The sequence below is a fragment of the Seriola dumerili genome, unplaced genomic scaffold (assembly GCF_002260705.1).
Source record: "Seriola dumerili isolate Sdu_G_001 unplaced genomic scaffold, Sdu_1.0 BDQW01000097.1, whole genome shotgun sequence".
Classification (NCBI taxonomy): domain Eukaryota; kingdom Metazoa; phylum Chordata; class Actinopteri; order Carangiformes; family Carangidae; genus Seriola; species Seriola dumerili.
The window spans coordinates 693,771-711,793 of record NW_019174352.1 but is presented as its reverse complement, the minus strand read 5'-3'; the positions used below and the strand labels follow the sequence as shown (position 1 = coordinate 711,793).

The window sequence follows — 18,023 nt, the reverse complement described above, 5'->3', positions numbered from 1 at the left end:
TGACAACAATCAATACAAACACCTACTGCTCCCTGTTTGCTACTAACTAAAGATCCTCAAATCCACCTGCACGTTTCAGAAATCAGCACTTTCCCTTTGGTTGGTGAGAAACTGCAGGTTTCAGAGAAAATAAACACTGATAATGTTTCACCTTTCAGACACCAATGTACACAATATAAAGTAGTTTCCAATTTAGGAATGGTTCACTCATTCAGCCAGTGTTTCAACATATTCCTGATATGATAAAACTTCTACTAGGTGCCTTTATGCACACAATCATATCAAGAGATCTTTTCCATGCACGGTGCCTGTATATGGCCAAACGAGTGTGTCCGCTGTTTCACTACAACCTCCCTCCTCCTGTTTCCTCTCGTCTCTGTCCAACTCAACCACACAGAGATCCCTGTCTGAGAGAGACGAATAGAGATAGAGAAATAGAGAAGAAATAGAGAAATGTTTATGTGCTGAACAGCCCTTCACAACCGTCACATGGCCTCCATACATTACTGTCATCCAGCTCTGCTCTTCATTATCGCTTTACACTGCTCCTGCTGCTCTTCACATCAACAAGCTGAGAAACTACTAGCAACTGCTGGGGTTTAATGTAAAGTCCATGAGCAACACTTCTTTTCATTACACACTTCTGGTATCCTTACTGATTTGCCAATTCTTTTTTGCGCTCAGGGCTCCATGGACCTGCTCCAGTTTGGTTCTCTAATCAAAACAATAGTAAACAGGATAAACTTAAAACATTTCAAAATAAAAGTGACTAAGGGCAGAAGAAGATGGCACACAATAGAGCATGGCAAAGACACAGCAATAATGAGGGAAAGTGAAATAATAAAGTACGGCATAAAGCAAGCAAGCAAACAAAGTTATGCAATGGTCTTTCTGTGCAAACAGTGTGTGTGCTGGCATAATCACTTTTTATTTGACCACAAAAAGAGGAAAATAATTGATTTTTGGGTATGTGTGGGCAGGGGAATGATTGCTGTAAGCACAACACTGACATATTCAAAATTGGTGCAGCTAACATATTAGCAAACCTATTTCCCTACTGACAGTCAAGCAGTTACAGACCTTTCGGTCCAATTAACAAATGTTAAGTCCAGCACTTATTCTCCTTTCAGCTCTGTTTTGGTCTCTACCACCTCATGGGAAAAACACATGACTCGCATGAATCGTCCAATATGTTCATCAGCTGGTTGCTAACTTTCTCTGACCGCTGCAGGCTGTGTGCAGTGGGTTTATCAAAGTTTTTTCACAGAAAAACTGTTGCTTTAATTTAAGTTTATAGGAGCAGTGAGAATTAACCACAACAGATAAGTTATACTCTATAAAAACCGCAACAGTTTCCTGCAAGGCACTAAAAATCTCAGTAGAGAAAAGGAAAACTGCAAAAATGGGGGATAACTCTCTGTGGTTTTGATAACTCTCTGTGGTTTCATCACTGTTAAAAGGCTGAGATACAGTTTAGCTAATTGTAAACGTCCCATATTGTATAAAGTCACTGCCCTCAGCCATGCCCTCAGCCCCGCCCACCTGGACGCACCATATAAACTAGCAGAATTTGGTTTCTCTGAGTGTTTACCTGAGATCTGCTATATTTTTATTCGATCACTAAGAAAATAGTCGGGCGCTGAGCCTCTCCTCTGATTGGCTGACTGACCTGTTGTAACTAGAGCTCCAGAGAGTTTGGTTCTTCAAACCACAAATATATATCTTCTTACGGATTCCAAAACTAAAAAATAAATCACAGCAAAAGTGTAAAATATGAGACATTTAAAATATGTTAGCGGTCCAAAACACAGACAGTTTGGTCTGCAGAAAGTTCTCAGGCATCAGATTCTTTGGAGCTAATTATTGATGTAATACATCCAAAATGTTCACTCGTTATCACTGACATAGACAGATAGAGCTACATTAGAAACCAGCCCACATACAGTGAAGTATCAGTGTGACGGTACAAGGTTATGCTGTGTTAGCAGATGAGGCGGCCAATAGTGGCAGCATGAAAACTGAGAATTATTCTATCACCCACATGATAATGATTCTGCACACAGATTTAAATAGTAAGTACAGTGAGGCACCACAATTTATGTTTTCATTTCCACTGGAGTCAGCCGTGTTAAACATACACACACTTGTGTTGAAGCAAAATGATTTGGACAAAAGCGTCCACTTGAAATAATTTTAGGCTCTGCCACCTGGAGGTCTTTTGAGGGACACGTAAAGCCTTGTATCCGCAGTTGTGTCACACCTTTCCTCGCTGTTAAAAGACGCCGTTAAACTGCTCGCCGACACGTCAGCTGCACACACAAACTGCAGTATCTGCTTTGTCCAGACAGTAAGAGGCATAACTTTATTTTTTATTTAGTGAGATTATTTCTCTATAAAGTGGGGCTACTTTCTCCTGAGACTCACTGCTAGCCCCGCACACACAGACACAGGAGAGAGAGATAAAAGCTATAAAAAGTATCATCTTAGAGCTAAGTCTGTGGGCTCGAACACTGGTTAGATTATCTTTTCTAGTGTATGACTGTGGGTAGTGTGTGATCTGTGAACCGTGGCTGATGCATAGCTGCTGGGAGTGCAGGAATATATAGTTTAATGTGACTCCCAGCACTGCACTACTCCGTGTTGAACTGCTCTGCTCTTTATTGTCCTATTTAGTCCCTGCTCAAGTACATTTGATTCAGCTCTGCTCTGTTCTCTCAAGGAAACACAGCTGTTTTCTGCTCTCTCTTCATATTATCAGGTTTTTTTTTTCTCGTGCTCTGTGTTGTATACTCTCGTCAGTCCAGTTGAATTCTGACTTCATTTCTGCTGTAATCTATTTTGCCCTCAGAGTAAGGGTAATGAACCGTAACACAAAGCAACACATGACCTCCAGTCAATGATCATCATGAGGGCAACAAACAGCAACCAGAGCGTTCAAACATCACTTCAAATCTTTTTTTTTTTCCTTTGAAAGGTCACACAGTTGTCATCAGCTTCAGGTTATTTATTATCATGTGTACAATAAGTTTAAGTATGTATGAGATGGAACAAATCCACAAATAAAAAGTTGGGTAACTAAGAATAATTACTTGAAATATTTTCAAAATAAGGATTATGGCCAAGTGCGATATCCAAATCGCAGGGGCTGCAATTTTTTGTCACAACAGACTATAAATGAAGCATTGTGGTGCTACAGAAATATCCCAGCTTCAAAATCATATTCTCCAGCTGTAAAGGTACATGCCTGTTTGGTACAGACCCCAGCAAAAATCATCATCATCATTTTTATGTTTTCAGCGAAAGTGAAATCCAAAAATGACCATTCCCACTATAAATCGTTACTCATATCACAAATACAATATCTGCCAAAATAATCGTTGAATAAATATGATTAAAAATGTGATTTTGTTTGCATATTGTTCAGCTCTAGTAAGGAAACATAAATACAGCAAGAGAATGCTGGGCACTGAAATGGGTCTGAACTAGCGTGCTACTGACAAGAGTCACAGGAAGGGTAGAGAAACAACAAGCAAGTCAGAGGAGTCATATTATACCACAGGACAGTACTGTACTCTTTTATCAAATACATGCACTTTGAAAATATCCTAATGCTGAAACTTTCCCAAAAAATTATTCCAGCCAATTGAAATCATTTTGTCCCAGGAGTTTTTTTTGTCCTTTATTTAATCCTGTAGTGAGAAAATCAATCCTCTGTGTGAGGAAACCTTAAATGTAGCCTATAATGATTCCTGGAGATTTAAGATCTCATTTAAAGTAACTTGTCAGAGGACCAATTATCCATTTCACATGTTTATTAATTACAGTGAAGCAGCTTTCAGACATATGAAACAAATTACCCCCTCCATGAATAAACACACATGTTGACTACATATATTTTAACTTGAAGCAGCAGCCTGAAGGAGAGATTACAGGGCTACCATTGTTGCAAAATGCACACACTGACACCTGGCAGGTATCCAGTACTACCACATTTTTGTCATGTCAGTTGTAGAGCAGCTTGACTATGGTAATCACCATTGTCGCAACTTGCCCAGGGGCCCTAACAGCCAAGATCGACAGATTAAACATGTGAAAGAACAGTGTGGACAGTCTGAATGGACAAAAGCCGGTGTAATGAATAACCCATTAATATATTAAATGGTGTTTAGCTCAGTTAGGTTTTAGGCTTTGGCTCTGGGTTGTGATACCAGCATTAAAATATTAAAACATGATGCAACTAAATGTAGTGTGAGAAAAAAAACACTGATGTACAGGGGTAGAAAGCAGAGCCAGAGGAAGCCAGAGATAAGCTATAAAGTGGCCGATTTCACCCACTAGGCAGAGCTCCTCCAACAAAGGCAAACAGCAGAGCTGATATGAGCTGACACTAAGCGGATTGATGTATGACACTTAGCCGCTGGACTATTAACATAAGCATATTACTTATTACTAATCATCAAACTGACTTACTGTAATCAGAGGAGGATGGAGACACACAGACACACACACAGCTGGGCTGTATGTCAGCGAAACACAACTCATTTCACATTAATTTCACCAATGTCAGCCACCATTCATCTCTGCTGGAGATAATGAAAGAAAAGATAAAGTGGCAGAAATATTGTACAAAGTAATGCATCAGGAGGGAGCACTGATTGGCCAATGCAGCATCTTCCCCAGATAACCAATAGAGGGGGTGGGGGTGTGGGGGTGTGTGTGTGTGTGTGTGTGTGTGTGTGAGCTTTTCTATGCAGGGCCTGATCAATCAATCAATGGTGTCTAGAGTAAATAGTCAGACAACAGTGAAAAATGTGTCCAGAGTCCGAGGGATCAGAGAGACAAGCAGGAAATCCTCATTTATTGAAGCTACGACCAGGGAATGTTTGACATTTTTATTTAATGACTTTAACGATTAATCCATTATCAGACTTGTTGATAACTGATTTTATGTTGATCAATTCCCTGCAGCGCATATTTCCTTTATTATTTGTTATAAAACATGAACTGCCATTCTGATTTGCAAAGTAAAATTAGCATGCAACATCATTAACTAAAGAGAAGGATTAATACAGATGCTAGTCCTTGTGTAACACCTAACCAAACACTCAACAGACGACAGTATCAGCTCTTTACAAGGACGTACCAAAAACTGAGGTTCCTCAAATGGCCATTTGAGGCTGGCTCCACAAGCGAGTCAATCCCCATAGACTCCAATGTTAAAATGCTCAACTTTACAGCAGAAATAAACATGTTTAAATTCTATTAAGAAAAAAAATTATGCATAATTGAGGGTGTTCTGCTTTGAGTGACAGGTGGGTGAGCATATGTCTCCACACATGCCCCGCCTCTTTGCCCATTTTTGTATTAGACAAGAGTTAGGCCGAGTCAGACTCTGCCAAGATGGCGACGGCATAGCAGCCCACTCTGACCTTCACAACCGCTCTTCAAAAAACCTAAGGGTGATGTCACAGAGGCTACCTCCATCTTTATTTAGGTCAATGCTCTTTCGCTCCTTTTTGTACAAGATATCTTGTTTGTTTAAAATGTAGATGCTGTAAATGCAGCATCCTCCTAACGCTAAATACTATAACCTCCCCAAAGGACCATGAACATATATCATTTGAGTCTTTTTCTTATACGTTTCTTTTAAAATCTTACATCTGGTGTATTTTTTTTTTACATTTTCTTGCAAATACACAGGTGGGTTCACCCATCACTGGGTTCCTGATTACAACACAGGGGGAAATATTAGGGATGTGAGGCAATGGACCAGTAACAGCTGTGATCTATGAGAGGAAAATGTTCCATCTGCTTTTTGTTTTCTAACTCGCATGACAGGAACAGAAGGTTGGGAACATTATTCCAGCGTGTTCACATATATACACAGAATGTAGCTAAGACATTTGGATGTGCATACATTACACATGCAAATGACTACATCTCCTCAAAAAAAAAAAAAAGTATTTACAGTTACGTAAGAGTATCAGGCTCAGCAAAATGACCAGAACTCGCCTTTTCACTCACTGATGAAAAGGTCATTACACAAATATTTCTACAGAGCTAAGCAGCAGCAGCACACGAGCTGAGACTCAGGGGTTTAAACATGTTAAATATTAAGCTAGTCTACTTGTCAAACATTGACATAAAGCTGTTATTGTTTTGCACAATGGGGAAACCTGCAGCATCTGAAATTCAAGCATCACCAAAACATTAACGCGGGTCAATTTTTGGGATGAGTCTGTGAGAACAGGAAATGCCAAAACGCATGTGAACCTGCACGGTTGAGAGGAAGGGTTAAACATTAACACAGGAAAACACACAAAAGCAAGAGACACACACATATATACACACACACACACACACACACAGAGGGGTGTGTGTGAGTTTGCTGTTCCTCCTCATTTCACTTAGCCTGTTTGGATTAGTGTCACCAGCTAGAGGCCAGACCTAAGCCCCCAAGGCCCTCCTGTCACACAGGGTAAATACAACCGTGTATAAACACCAACCTTGTCAGGACCAGTAGTCCTCATGGGGACCAAATCCTGGTCCTAATGAGGCAAACTGTCATTTCTGAGGTCCTGGTGAAGGTTAGGGGTGAGGTGTGAAGTGAGGTTAAGTTTAGGTTACAGTTGGGTATGAATTTGGATTTGGGTTAGACTGTACTATAAGTCAAGGCAATGTTCTAACAAGGATAGCTGCGTAAAACCTGTGTGTGTGTGTGTGTGTGTGTGTGTGTGTGAGTGTGAGAGCAGCGCCAAGCCAACAAGAAACACCAGATTCTTCACCAATTGATATCAATGCGACAGGACCACTGACATTTAAGATGAGGATGTTCCCTGTGCTGTTCTGTAGTTCAGCCAGAAAATCTACCTCCTCTCTCTCTCTCTCTCTCTCTCTCTCAGTTGTGGTTTTCGAAGCATTGTGTTCTTACATTTTCCACAACTTGGGCATCTTGGAAGTCAAGGAACTGGTAGAGTTAAGGCCAGTTCATGGTGCAATGAAAATATTGAGATTAGATCCCATGCCCTAGATTGCTAAANCACTTGGGCATCTTGGAAGTCAAGGAATTGGTAGAGTTAAGGCCAGTTCATGGTGCACATGCACACTAGAAAACATGATAGAAGAAGCTCTGCTTTTGTTGTGTTTGTCAAAAAAGTATTGCAAGAAAATATTGAGATTAGATCCCATGCCCTAGATTGCTAAAATGTAATCAACTTTATATTGGTAAAGTATATTGAATTAAATGATGTTGAATGGCAGCATCACATATCAGCTATTACAGCTTCAATCCAGTTTTACCTGTTCTGTTCCTCAAAAGCGCACAGTGGGGGCAAAACTAAATCAGACGTCAATAAGACACAATTTCCTGATTTTTATCAAGTGTTATTTCTGAATCATGCCACAGTGCTTGAAAGACATTTTTTTTTAAAGTCAAGATGTGGAAAAACAGTTGATTCTTACCTGGTTTCTACACAACAACAATGGCAAATTGGTTGATTAAGCCAAAGCCATGTTGATTTATACACAAACATCTCCAGGTCTATATTTAGCTCTTCCACCTCACCAGACATGCTCACGAAGAAATGATCGCTAGTTAGGTCACAGTGTGTGTGTGTGTGTGTGTGTGTGTGTGTGTGTGTGTGTGTGTGTGTGTGTATGAATTTTTGTTACCTCTTTGATGTTTCATCTCTTCTACTGAGATGAAACATAATTTCTGAAGTCCTGGTTAAGGTAAGGGTTTGGGTTAGGTTGTTAGCAATGAATAAAAATCAATGCAAGGTCCTACCAAGGATAGTTGCGCAAAGTGTGTGTGTGTGTGTGTGTGTGTGTGTGTGTGTGTGTGTGTGTGTGTGTGTGATGACCATAGTAAAATTACTTTTGACAAGTCGATGTTGCATGGCCTTGTCACACACATTCACACACAGATGCAGAGCACTGTACATCAGTAGTGAGAGCAGGTTTGTCGAGCCTCACTTTAAGTTCTCTGACCTGTTCTTCCTCCTAATGATATTTTAAACCATGCACTTGGCAGCCCTTTATTATATCAATATTAAGCTACAACTTCATTACACAGAATTCCTGTAACTTGATCCTCAGCTAAATACACAAAGCATAATTATGTTCAACAACATTGAGTCATAATGTTATTTATGAGACAGTTAGTCCAGACAGTTATTCCAAAAAAAGTCAGAGGCATGTTTGCTGTTTTAAGCTCTTTTACGTTTCAAGTATCATCAGGTGATAGAAAACAACAGCTAATAAATTCCAGGTATATGTCAGCTTCATACGGCCCAGTCACACAGGTCACACAAGTTCATCCACATGTTTTTGCAGAATCAAGAAGTTTGGTGATTGTGATGTGCTAGCTAGCTAGATTGCTAACTGAGTGTCAGAAACAGAACAATAAGTTTACGCATTTTATTCAAGAAGTGTATTTGTATATCGCCTCTTGTCGCACAACTCTCTACATACCATGGTTCCCTGTTGGGGTAGTTTATACTCCTAGCAAGGTCTGGGCAATATGTCAAAATAATTTGAGTTTTTGCACATTGTACTGACTTAGTTAAGTCCGTCCCTGCTAGCTGAATAGCTAACAGTAGCTAGCAGCTATCTGCAGAAATCAGGCTGATGTGTGAAGACTATTCTCCTACATCTCTGCTGGAACTGATCATTTAAGTGGATGTCTTCACTGTACTTGTTGTATCTTGTAGAAAAAAAATAAAAACTGTGAATAAGTAGCAAGCTTCAATTTTATTTTTTGGGCATGTAGCCCAACCCTAGTCCTAGCTAATGAGCAACAATAGCTCTCTCTATTGCCAACTCTCTGGCTCTCTGTTCCCTCAAAGGTCTACATTGTGAGCAAAGACAACAAGGTCAGCAACGCTTATAATGTATTATCCATGATGCATTCACCACTGGTAGTTGAGGCTAATAAGACCCAATCAGGAAGCGAATGCGAACATAATCCTGAAGTTTTCAAACTGAAACGGGGTAAATGTAGCACAAGTAATGCATTTTAAAAAATAAAACATATTCGTGTGGATAGCCTATAGGTTGGCTAATGATGTATGAGTTAAAGGAAGATCTCAATACTGCTCGCATCCCGGGCACACCAGAAAACCAAGTCAGCCATTATATCACCACACATGCAATATAAAAGTAATTAGCTGTAAACCAAAAATCTTAATTAAATGGGAACTCCACCCATCAGTGAATATTGCCTGGACATCTACTCATTGAAGTGAGCCAAAAACAAGGTCTTCTCTCGCACCCAGCCAAGTGGCTAATTGCCGGTCAGGATAGTCGTTACAATTAATGCTGTATAATGATTTTCCTTCATGGATTTTCTCTTCCAGAAACAGCCTCCAAAGATCACATGCACAACACAAGCATCAATGAAACAAATCATTATCAATCAGACATGCATGTAATTCTTTAGAGATGAGATGGGGCAGAGGTTTATCCATGCAAAACCTCAGATATGCAGTATTTTTTAAATTACCAAAGACAAAAACCTTTGTCCTCCATCTTCTCCAGACCTTCATTATTCACAGTGTGATGTTCAAAATGTTTGTGTTGTTTTTACAGCTTCAGGAAATCAAACATAGGGGAGTAGCCTGATTATATAAATTCCTTCCATTGAGAAAAAACAAAACAATACTTCACTAGCCTCATAACTTTCTAACTGCTGACCTACAAAAAGCAAGAAGAGAAACTATTGGTTCAAACTGAGCAACACCTGGAGTAGGAAGTACAGCTGTGCAGAGGACACACTGTCTTGTCTTTCCAAAGCAGATGCAGATTTCTATTTTCCAGCGCATTTTGAAGCCGTGACATGACCTCAGGCGTAGAAACCAGCAGAGAGCTCAAAGACCAGTGTCAGCAAGCCAGTGCTGTAAAAACAACATGTCAACACCACTTAATACATACACATTAAAGACTAACACAACCTCATGTGACAGCTGGGAGTAACCAATCAGCACTTAGCTGGGAACTGAAAGAAAAAAAAAACCCAATGGGAGCTACTGTGAGTAATGAAGTGGACAATTAGACAGTGGACTCATTCTGCCATGTGTTGAAGATGATGAGATGACACAGCAAAGCATCATGGGAGGAACAGCCAGCCACATGTGTTCTTGAGGCAGCTGAAAGGTTTGTGTGCACCCACATACTGTTAATGGATATCCATCGGTTTTATCCACTTCTTTTACCCTTAAACTTAGCACAAGTTATTTTTATATCAATGTGAGATTCGCTTAATCAACATGCTATGTGTTGAAGAGTCGACATCATTTTTGCTACATAACCATGGACCTTTACTTTACTATGCTGAATAAATCCAAGTTCTGATCCTCCTTAGCCAGGCTTTTAACCAACACGTCGTCTTTCCATAGACATTTAAAAGAGAAAAAATTTAGTATTGCTCTTCTGTGAAGTTGGAGAACTCACAAAATACAGTTTGAAAAGGGAGTGGTTGAAAATCAAAGCAGTAGAGACAGAGAAATTGTCGTATGGGTAAAACCCCAAAAAACCCCAAAAACAAATGAACAACAACAAAAAAAAAACTGGAACACATTTCCCATAATGAAGCTTCTAGCATAATTTTCTTTGATCTTCCCTGCCAGTCCCAAAAAACTGTTTTATAGTCTCCAAACCCAAGCTGAGTTTTCTCAGATCCAAGTATGAGCATCACTCCTCTACTGACCTTTATGTGTGTGAATGCTACTTTAAGCCAAAACAGAAACAACTTTATTCCAGTGCAGTTATTCTGAATAAAGACCACTGTTGTCATTATCAGGCTGATCTCGTCTTCCTTCACATTTATGTCAAAGTGCAACAGGCAGAGCCAAAATGTCTTGGTCAGGTCAGGTGATCGTCTTAAGGATATACTACAGCAAAAGAAACAAAAGCTTGAAATGCAGACAAAAGAAACAATGATGGTTAAATGCCAGTGCCACTTCCTGCTGGAGCCCAATTGGAGCAAACCAACTGAGACCATGAGTTGTTTGTGCTCTGCCCGCTGATTCAGATGGAGCTCAAAAGGTTTTGTGAGCGCATTCTCATTAGCCTCCCATCCTAATTCTGAAAAACTAGCAGGGTGGTAACAACTTCTATCTCCACGAGGACAAGCCAGGCATGAAGACCAGGACAAAACAGTGAAGTGCAGCTCTTCAGAGCCTGGCACCTTGGCTACAGGAGACCAGGGTTACACAGAGTAAGAGTCACAACGAGCTATTGAGACGAGACCAGGAACAGATCACATTACAGGATGATGTTACAGTCACATTGGCTGTATGTGTGTAAATGTCATCTAGAAGCTGTTGCACAGTCTTGCTGTCACGGTGCTCGTGCAGGATACAGACACAACAATCCGCATCCAGCTTAAAAAGAAACTAATACTACATATGTTTTGAGAGAACTAATACTCAAACTAATTACAGTTTAATTCTTCAATAAATTTGAATTTCTGTCCACCCACATCCACTGGCCTCAGTCAGAGATAGAGATAAATATTAATACATTTATACATTCAACATCTCGTTCTTTCCACTTAATTCACACATTTTATCTCTTCACTGAAAATGACAATGTTCTTGCTTAAGGAAGTTAAACAGTATATTGCAAAGTGAGATATCTTCTTCTATAAAATGACTGGTGATATATAACGTATCTAAAATTCTTGCAACACAGGACGGAGTTAAGTCAAATAAGAAATCAAATCCTGATCAAATACTGACGTCGGCCACATCTCCTGGAGTGATTATTGGCTCTGGTCTTAGTTAAACTACAGCAGCACAGACACAGTTAAGAGCAAATATTCAAATATAGCATAACAAAATAGCGACAAGTCATTTACATCATTTAAGCAAATTGTAAGCAAATATGTTTTTCCACTTACTGGAATAAAAACAGCGGATTCCTAAATATCTAGGAGAGGAAACACAATTTGAAGAATCTATTGCTTTAGTTGTTTTTAGTGTCATGGCTAATACTCCATGTTTCACATCATCATATGTCATAATATGTGTGTGAATGTGTCCACATTTATAGGGATGCAGCTAACAGTTATTATCTTTCTGTCAATCAATCTTTGAATCTAATCTTTTGATTAATCGAATCTACATACACACACACACACACTGTAAGAGCGTACACACACAGAGTAAGAGCTGAACAATACAAGCTATACTATCCTCCACCTCTTTGGTAACAACACAGCTGATTTCCATTTTCTCCATCCTTCCCATTTTAACACTTCCAAATCCTTCTTTGAGAATGAGAGACGCCTGAGAGAACGACATGGCTGCAGTGTGTCAATTCAGACAAGTGAAAATCAATAAATCTGACTGCAAAAACAGTATGAGCAAATGGGGATTTACATTTGATACAACAGCAGCTGGACATCTTTCACCCACCCTTCTATTCTTTGCCTTTGCAGGGAGCTGCACAGTAAAACTACACCAGCACCAACCTCACTTTGTTTCACTGATCTTTCTGATTGTTCCGCATTAAAATAACCGAGAAAAGGGCGTTAACTAATTACAGATTAATCTGAAGATTGTTCTCTTGATTTATTAGTCAATTTGTCGATAAAACGTCGAAAAAGTGTGGAAAAAATTCATCAGATTCAAACAGGTGTCGTGTGTCATCTATAATTCTACCTCCTTCTTTCCTCAAACAACAAGAGGCTTTAATTCTTTAAAAGAGCTATAACGTAGCTGCCACACACAGACAGCTCAGGCTGCACGATGACTGCGCTCAAAAAGGGGGATTAAAGTTGTTGTGAAGTTCCATGACGCTGCATGATGATACATTATATTCTTTTTACATTATCAAGCATTTCCACCAACACAGTACTCTCCTTTATCACTTGTTAAACCTTGAACTCATCCCTCACCCACCTATGTTTTGGGTCGCTGTGGTGTGGATTTTCAAGTCTATTTTTCTCTCTTCTTCAGATTTCAGATTTAATTTATTTGCGGTTTTGTGTCTGACAGGAGTAAGACTATGGCCTGTGCACCATCTATGCTCTGTTCTGCTTTTTTCTACCACCTTTTTCTCATTTCCTTTCCCTTGGCTTGACAGCAAACCAAAGATAACCTCTAATAAACTAGTCATTTCATCTTTATGCTTCTCTCTCTCTCTCACTGTCTTTTCTTCCAGTCCCTCAGAGGATTTTTTCCTTGTAGATTAACAGGATGACTTTGTCTTCCTGGTTTCTACCCTTTTCCTCTTTCCTGCTCATCCCTCTTTTGCAGCCATTCCTCTGACTTAATCTCCCCTATATCTCTCTTTCTCTTATTCATCTCCCGTTTCTGTGTCTCTCCTCGCCATTAGGGAACAGTGGATTACCTCCAGTGAACTGCGGTAGTGCTGTGATTAGCAGCAGTAGTGAAGATGACAGGGGGAATCATCTGAACCTATCTGACTGCAGAAAAAGACCATCGCTCTTGGTATTACACAAGTGGCTTTGATCACAGGGATGAGTGCCATCATCTGCTGATCCAGTGTGTGTGTGTGTGTGTGTGTGTGTGTGTGTGTGCGCCGTGCACAGGCTTAGCTTTAAAACAAGTGGGCTAACAGCACTGTCAAAACAAACTGTTGTATGAATTTTACAACAACAAGATTTGTTATAATGCTTCTACCACGTCAATTCAGCCCAGGTTTTTATTTCCTCTGTTGTCTCTAAGTGCTAATGCCACCCAACTGCCAACCAGAGCAGCTTTAATCAATTCACTGCCATCAGCGGCAAATGATGCTTTTCAACTCTCTCCCTTTTAAATGAGATTTGCAATAGAAAAGAGGCACCGGCCTGCTGTATTCAGTGGCAGGAGGCTCCTTCAGCTCTCTCAAGCCGCCTGTCTGATGTCCTTGCGTGTGCGCGTGCGTCCCCGTGTACATGTGCAACTCCAGTGTTGGATGCAGCAGATGCTTTAGCAGAGGGGAGCCACACATCAGCCTAGATAATTCTTCCATTAGCATATCAGCATCCCCTTTTTTTCTCAGTCCCTCCCTCCCTCTCTCTCCCTCACACCACCCACCCCCCCTTTACTCACGCTGTCAGAGGCTGATGATTTGCAATTACACAGCATGTGTCAGTACAACTAAACATCATTTTATATCTCCAAGCTGACAGTAGGCTACATGACTGAGCAAGCAGAGAGTCACAATAAAAAAGTAGCATGTTTTCTGTCCTGGAGCCAAATTTGCAGTCATATTAAAAAAAAACATAACATCTATCCATATTAACTGTAAGGGCATATTAAATATTCTACAATATACCTATCCTACCTACTGTTGGACACCACTGTATGCCACACATACTGATAACATATAGCAATATAAAGCCCTTATAGAATTACCATAAGAAAGTGTAGCCTATTCTAGTATTAGTAAAGAGGATTAAAGGTATGGTTAAGTCTCTGCAAGCACACTATTGCTCACTACAGACAACACATTACCTCCCATTAAAAACATTACATGTATATTTCTCACTATTTCTTCTTAGGTGCAAAAGCCCATGAAGGAAGCAAGGAAGGAAGCAAGGAAGGAAGCAAGGAAGGAAAAAGCTTTAAAAAACTCCTTCATAGTAAAACCAGGCAATTATTAATGTACAATCCCTTGAACACATCTTTGAGAACTTGTAAATTGATTGTTGTTTTAAAATGCTTGTAATAAACTTATAATTTTTGTTGTTTTGTTGTTGTTGTAGTCTACCACTACAATATTCAATTTAACTTATCACAGAAATTAAATTGTATTTTCAGACAAAAGCAGGCTAACCTTAAAGTGAAGCCACTACAGAAGCAGACTACTACAGCAATGAGCCTCGTGTTGTCATTTTACTTACGAAAGGCGGTGCAACTCCTCTGAAGCTTTAATCGAAACAAATCCTTTAATTGTGTTTGCCGGTGACTCTTAAAGTGATAAAGTGAGCGCACAAACACACACAGACTTCCTCATAACCCCCACACACACACACACACACACATGAAACACACTCACACAGGTAAGAAGATGCCCTGAACTGTACTACAGTTGTCCCCTCGTCTCTACTCTGCGCTGCACCGTTCGTACTCTGCGCGAGCTCCTCTCAACGATCACCTGCCATGTGATAGGCACGATGCGTTCAGGAGCGACCCGTAACTCCTACACTCATATCTCGTCCGCTCAAGTGCTCGTCATTAGATTCATATTGGACTGTTTTTTTTGTTTGTTTTTTTTTTTATATATATATTGATTTGAGATGTAGTGTACAATAATTCACAATAAAATGTTTGTGAATAAAATTAGGCGCCATGCAACTAAGCTAATTCATGAAAGATTACTTGTAAGAAGTAGCCTACTCAATAGACAGCAATGTTGAACATTTACATTTTGCTTATTCAATATTCCGTAGGCAGTAAATACTAGAAGTTAATCAGAATAATTAATAATTTGAGTTTGGAGACATAAAACTTTGTGCAAAAAAGTTGTTCTTTACTTTGACTACCTTACAACCTCCCATATATTTTCCTGCAGCTCAGGAAAAATTAAGTGATGGCAAAGTAACTTTAGGCCCGTATCTCCACAGCAATATTGTGTGAACTATTATTTGTGATTATTATCTAATAAATACCACAGGCACCATGAGTATCTGATGGAAAATTACATTTTTTTAGTATCTCCAAGATGTTTTGGACATCTATTCTCTTTTGGTCTAAACCTCAACACTTTCAGAAAACTTACAAAACAGAACAAAAAAAGGATGGACAGAAAACATTTAGCAACAATTTACTAACATGGGAATGAAAATTGTATGAATTTTACTTTGACATCCTATTTTTTTACCATGACCCAGCACTGACATCTAGTGGCGAAACATATGTTTGCAAGAAACAGCACATATTTTCACCTCTTTTAACAAGTACAGTCCTTGTAGCTGTTTGTTTCTGATGTAACTGATTTTTGTCTGTCTGGGTATAATGAGAGGAATATGTGCTACAGTTGAACAACTATAATTGTTTGTAAGAGTGAGCAGTGTCAGGTTTTAATTGTATATGTGCTAATCAACCATTCAATAATTTGGATCAAGAGACCCAAAGTGCTTCATTAGCCAAATCAGGGTCAGCTGCTCTTACAAAACAAGCTTGCTACAAGATTTTCTCCAGGGAACAGGACAGACAAATATCAAATGGCTATGGAATCAGACCAGATTCAGATACATGTCAAGGTAAGCTGGTTTCTCCTTGTAATTGATTTTTTGATCAGTATTTGATTGTCAGTGCTGTGGAAGCTTAATTGAAAGAAAGAAAGAAAGAAAGAAAGAAAGAAAGAAAGAAAGAAAGAAAGGGTGGTAAAGGGAGATAAATGACAGGAAAAGCAAAATGCACTAACCCAAAGGAATACACTATAGCCTACTGAAATCATAAGGATTTTCATTAAGGAAAACTGATTTTGATATGTTGCAGCTTTTTAATATTTAGAGCCTCTGATTGTAATTTTGATGATTTACTTGCACTGTGCTTTTTGAAAATCAAATACTTGTTATAGTGCATCATATAGTGCATCTAGTGCATCATATATATATATAAAATCAGGTGAAACAGGAGGAACAGTACATCTAGTATAGAGCATCTAAATGTAGCCTGATAATTGGAGTTAAATGCAAAATGGGTGCAAGGAACAATTGCACAAACAGTTTTTGTCAGACAAACAAAAGCATCAGCGAGATAATGATCCTTCAAATGTTTTTTCACAAGAACATGACAACAACAGCACAACACTTTAGCACTCTTTCATTGTGTGGAATCCAGCTGTGCATTGAACAATTACTGGCCAAATCAGTCTCTGTCACCCCCTACTGTGAATCATCCAATGAAGACAAAGTGCCAAAAAATATTCAAATGTATCCTTGAATGCGACTTTAAATCACAATGACAGGAAACATAGAGGAGGATAATGTATCATATTGTACAATATCATATTGAATGATAGGGCCTCAAGGTGAGCTCTGCCTTATTGCCTGTCTTTTTCTATTTGTCTTCTTAGAGGAGCCTTGTATGAAAATGTACATTGTGCTGAAATTTGTGTTTAACCAAATTACCACAAACAGGAGTCAGTGGGGGTCCTCAACAATTTTTTTTGCCTCATGGCCCCCTAGTGGACTACTGTGACAATGTATTGTGTTCATCTTTGTTCCACTTTATTTCTCAGTTTCAAATGAGAGCATAAAAGGAAAAAAGAATCACATCTATCACATACAGTGTGTAGACATGACCTTTTATATCACAGGGTCAGATTACAGTATTTATTGTGTGTTTTTCTGTTTGTAAAGGAGTTAGAAATATGAGCAGCAAGAGGTGTAAATGTAGCCTATACAGTGTGGGCAACTATAGAATTTGATGCAATAGGGGTCCTACTTGTTTTCATGAATGTCTCCAGTTACACTAATCACTGTAACAAAACACTTTAACACTATAAATAATTTTCACAATGACAAGTTAACTTCACCTGCTTGTATATTGTAGGGACTTGAAAAATTAAAGGAAGAACAAGAATAAAGGAGTGAAGACACACACACACGCTAATAAATGCTTTTTTCCCCAAGTGGTTAATCTGACTGAGAAATCTTACAAAACAACACAATTTTAATAAATACATATACATTTTTAATAATTAGATTTTTAGGCCTTCATATTGAATGCCTCATAATGTCCACATTCAATATAAGTAAGTAAGTAGATCCGGGTACAACAGCATAATTTCATTTAAAGCATCAAAATACAGTATAGGGCAATTTAGCACCAGACCAGCTCATGTTGTAAGCCTACCTTCTAAATGGCTCGTAATGCAGTGTACACAAGTAGCCTCTGCATTCCGTTCTACCCCGGCTGTGATTGGCCACGTAGCACGTCCATCATATTTTCCCAGCGTGAACTTGCGTCTGATTGGCTGAAGGGACACCTACGGCAGTAGCACAAACGCCATTGGTTGAAAAACTAGGTTAGTGGTCCGACAGGCATGACGGTGAAGAGAAACTG

General features: G+C 39.2%; 1 protein-coding gene across 4 annotated transcripts in view; it reads right to left on the bottom strand.

Annotated features, from left to right (window-relative positions):
* The window catches only part of ppfibp2 (PPFIA binding protein 2), a 70,655-nt gene extending 55,619 nt beyond the window's left edge, over window positions 1-15,036 (bottom strand). For all 4 annotated transcript variants that reach the window (XM_022746224.1, XM_022746226.1, XM_022746227.1 and 1 more), the window contains exon 1: window positions 14,852-15,036. The gene's annotated coding sequence lies outside the window, so the exon portion shown is untranslated. The remainder of the gene's footprint in view (window positions 1-14,851) is intronic.
* Between the last annotated feature and the right edge of the window lie 2,987 nt (window positions 15,037-18,023).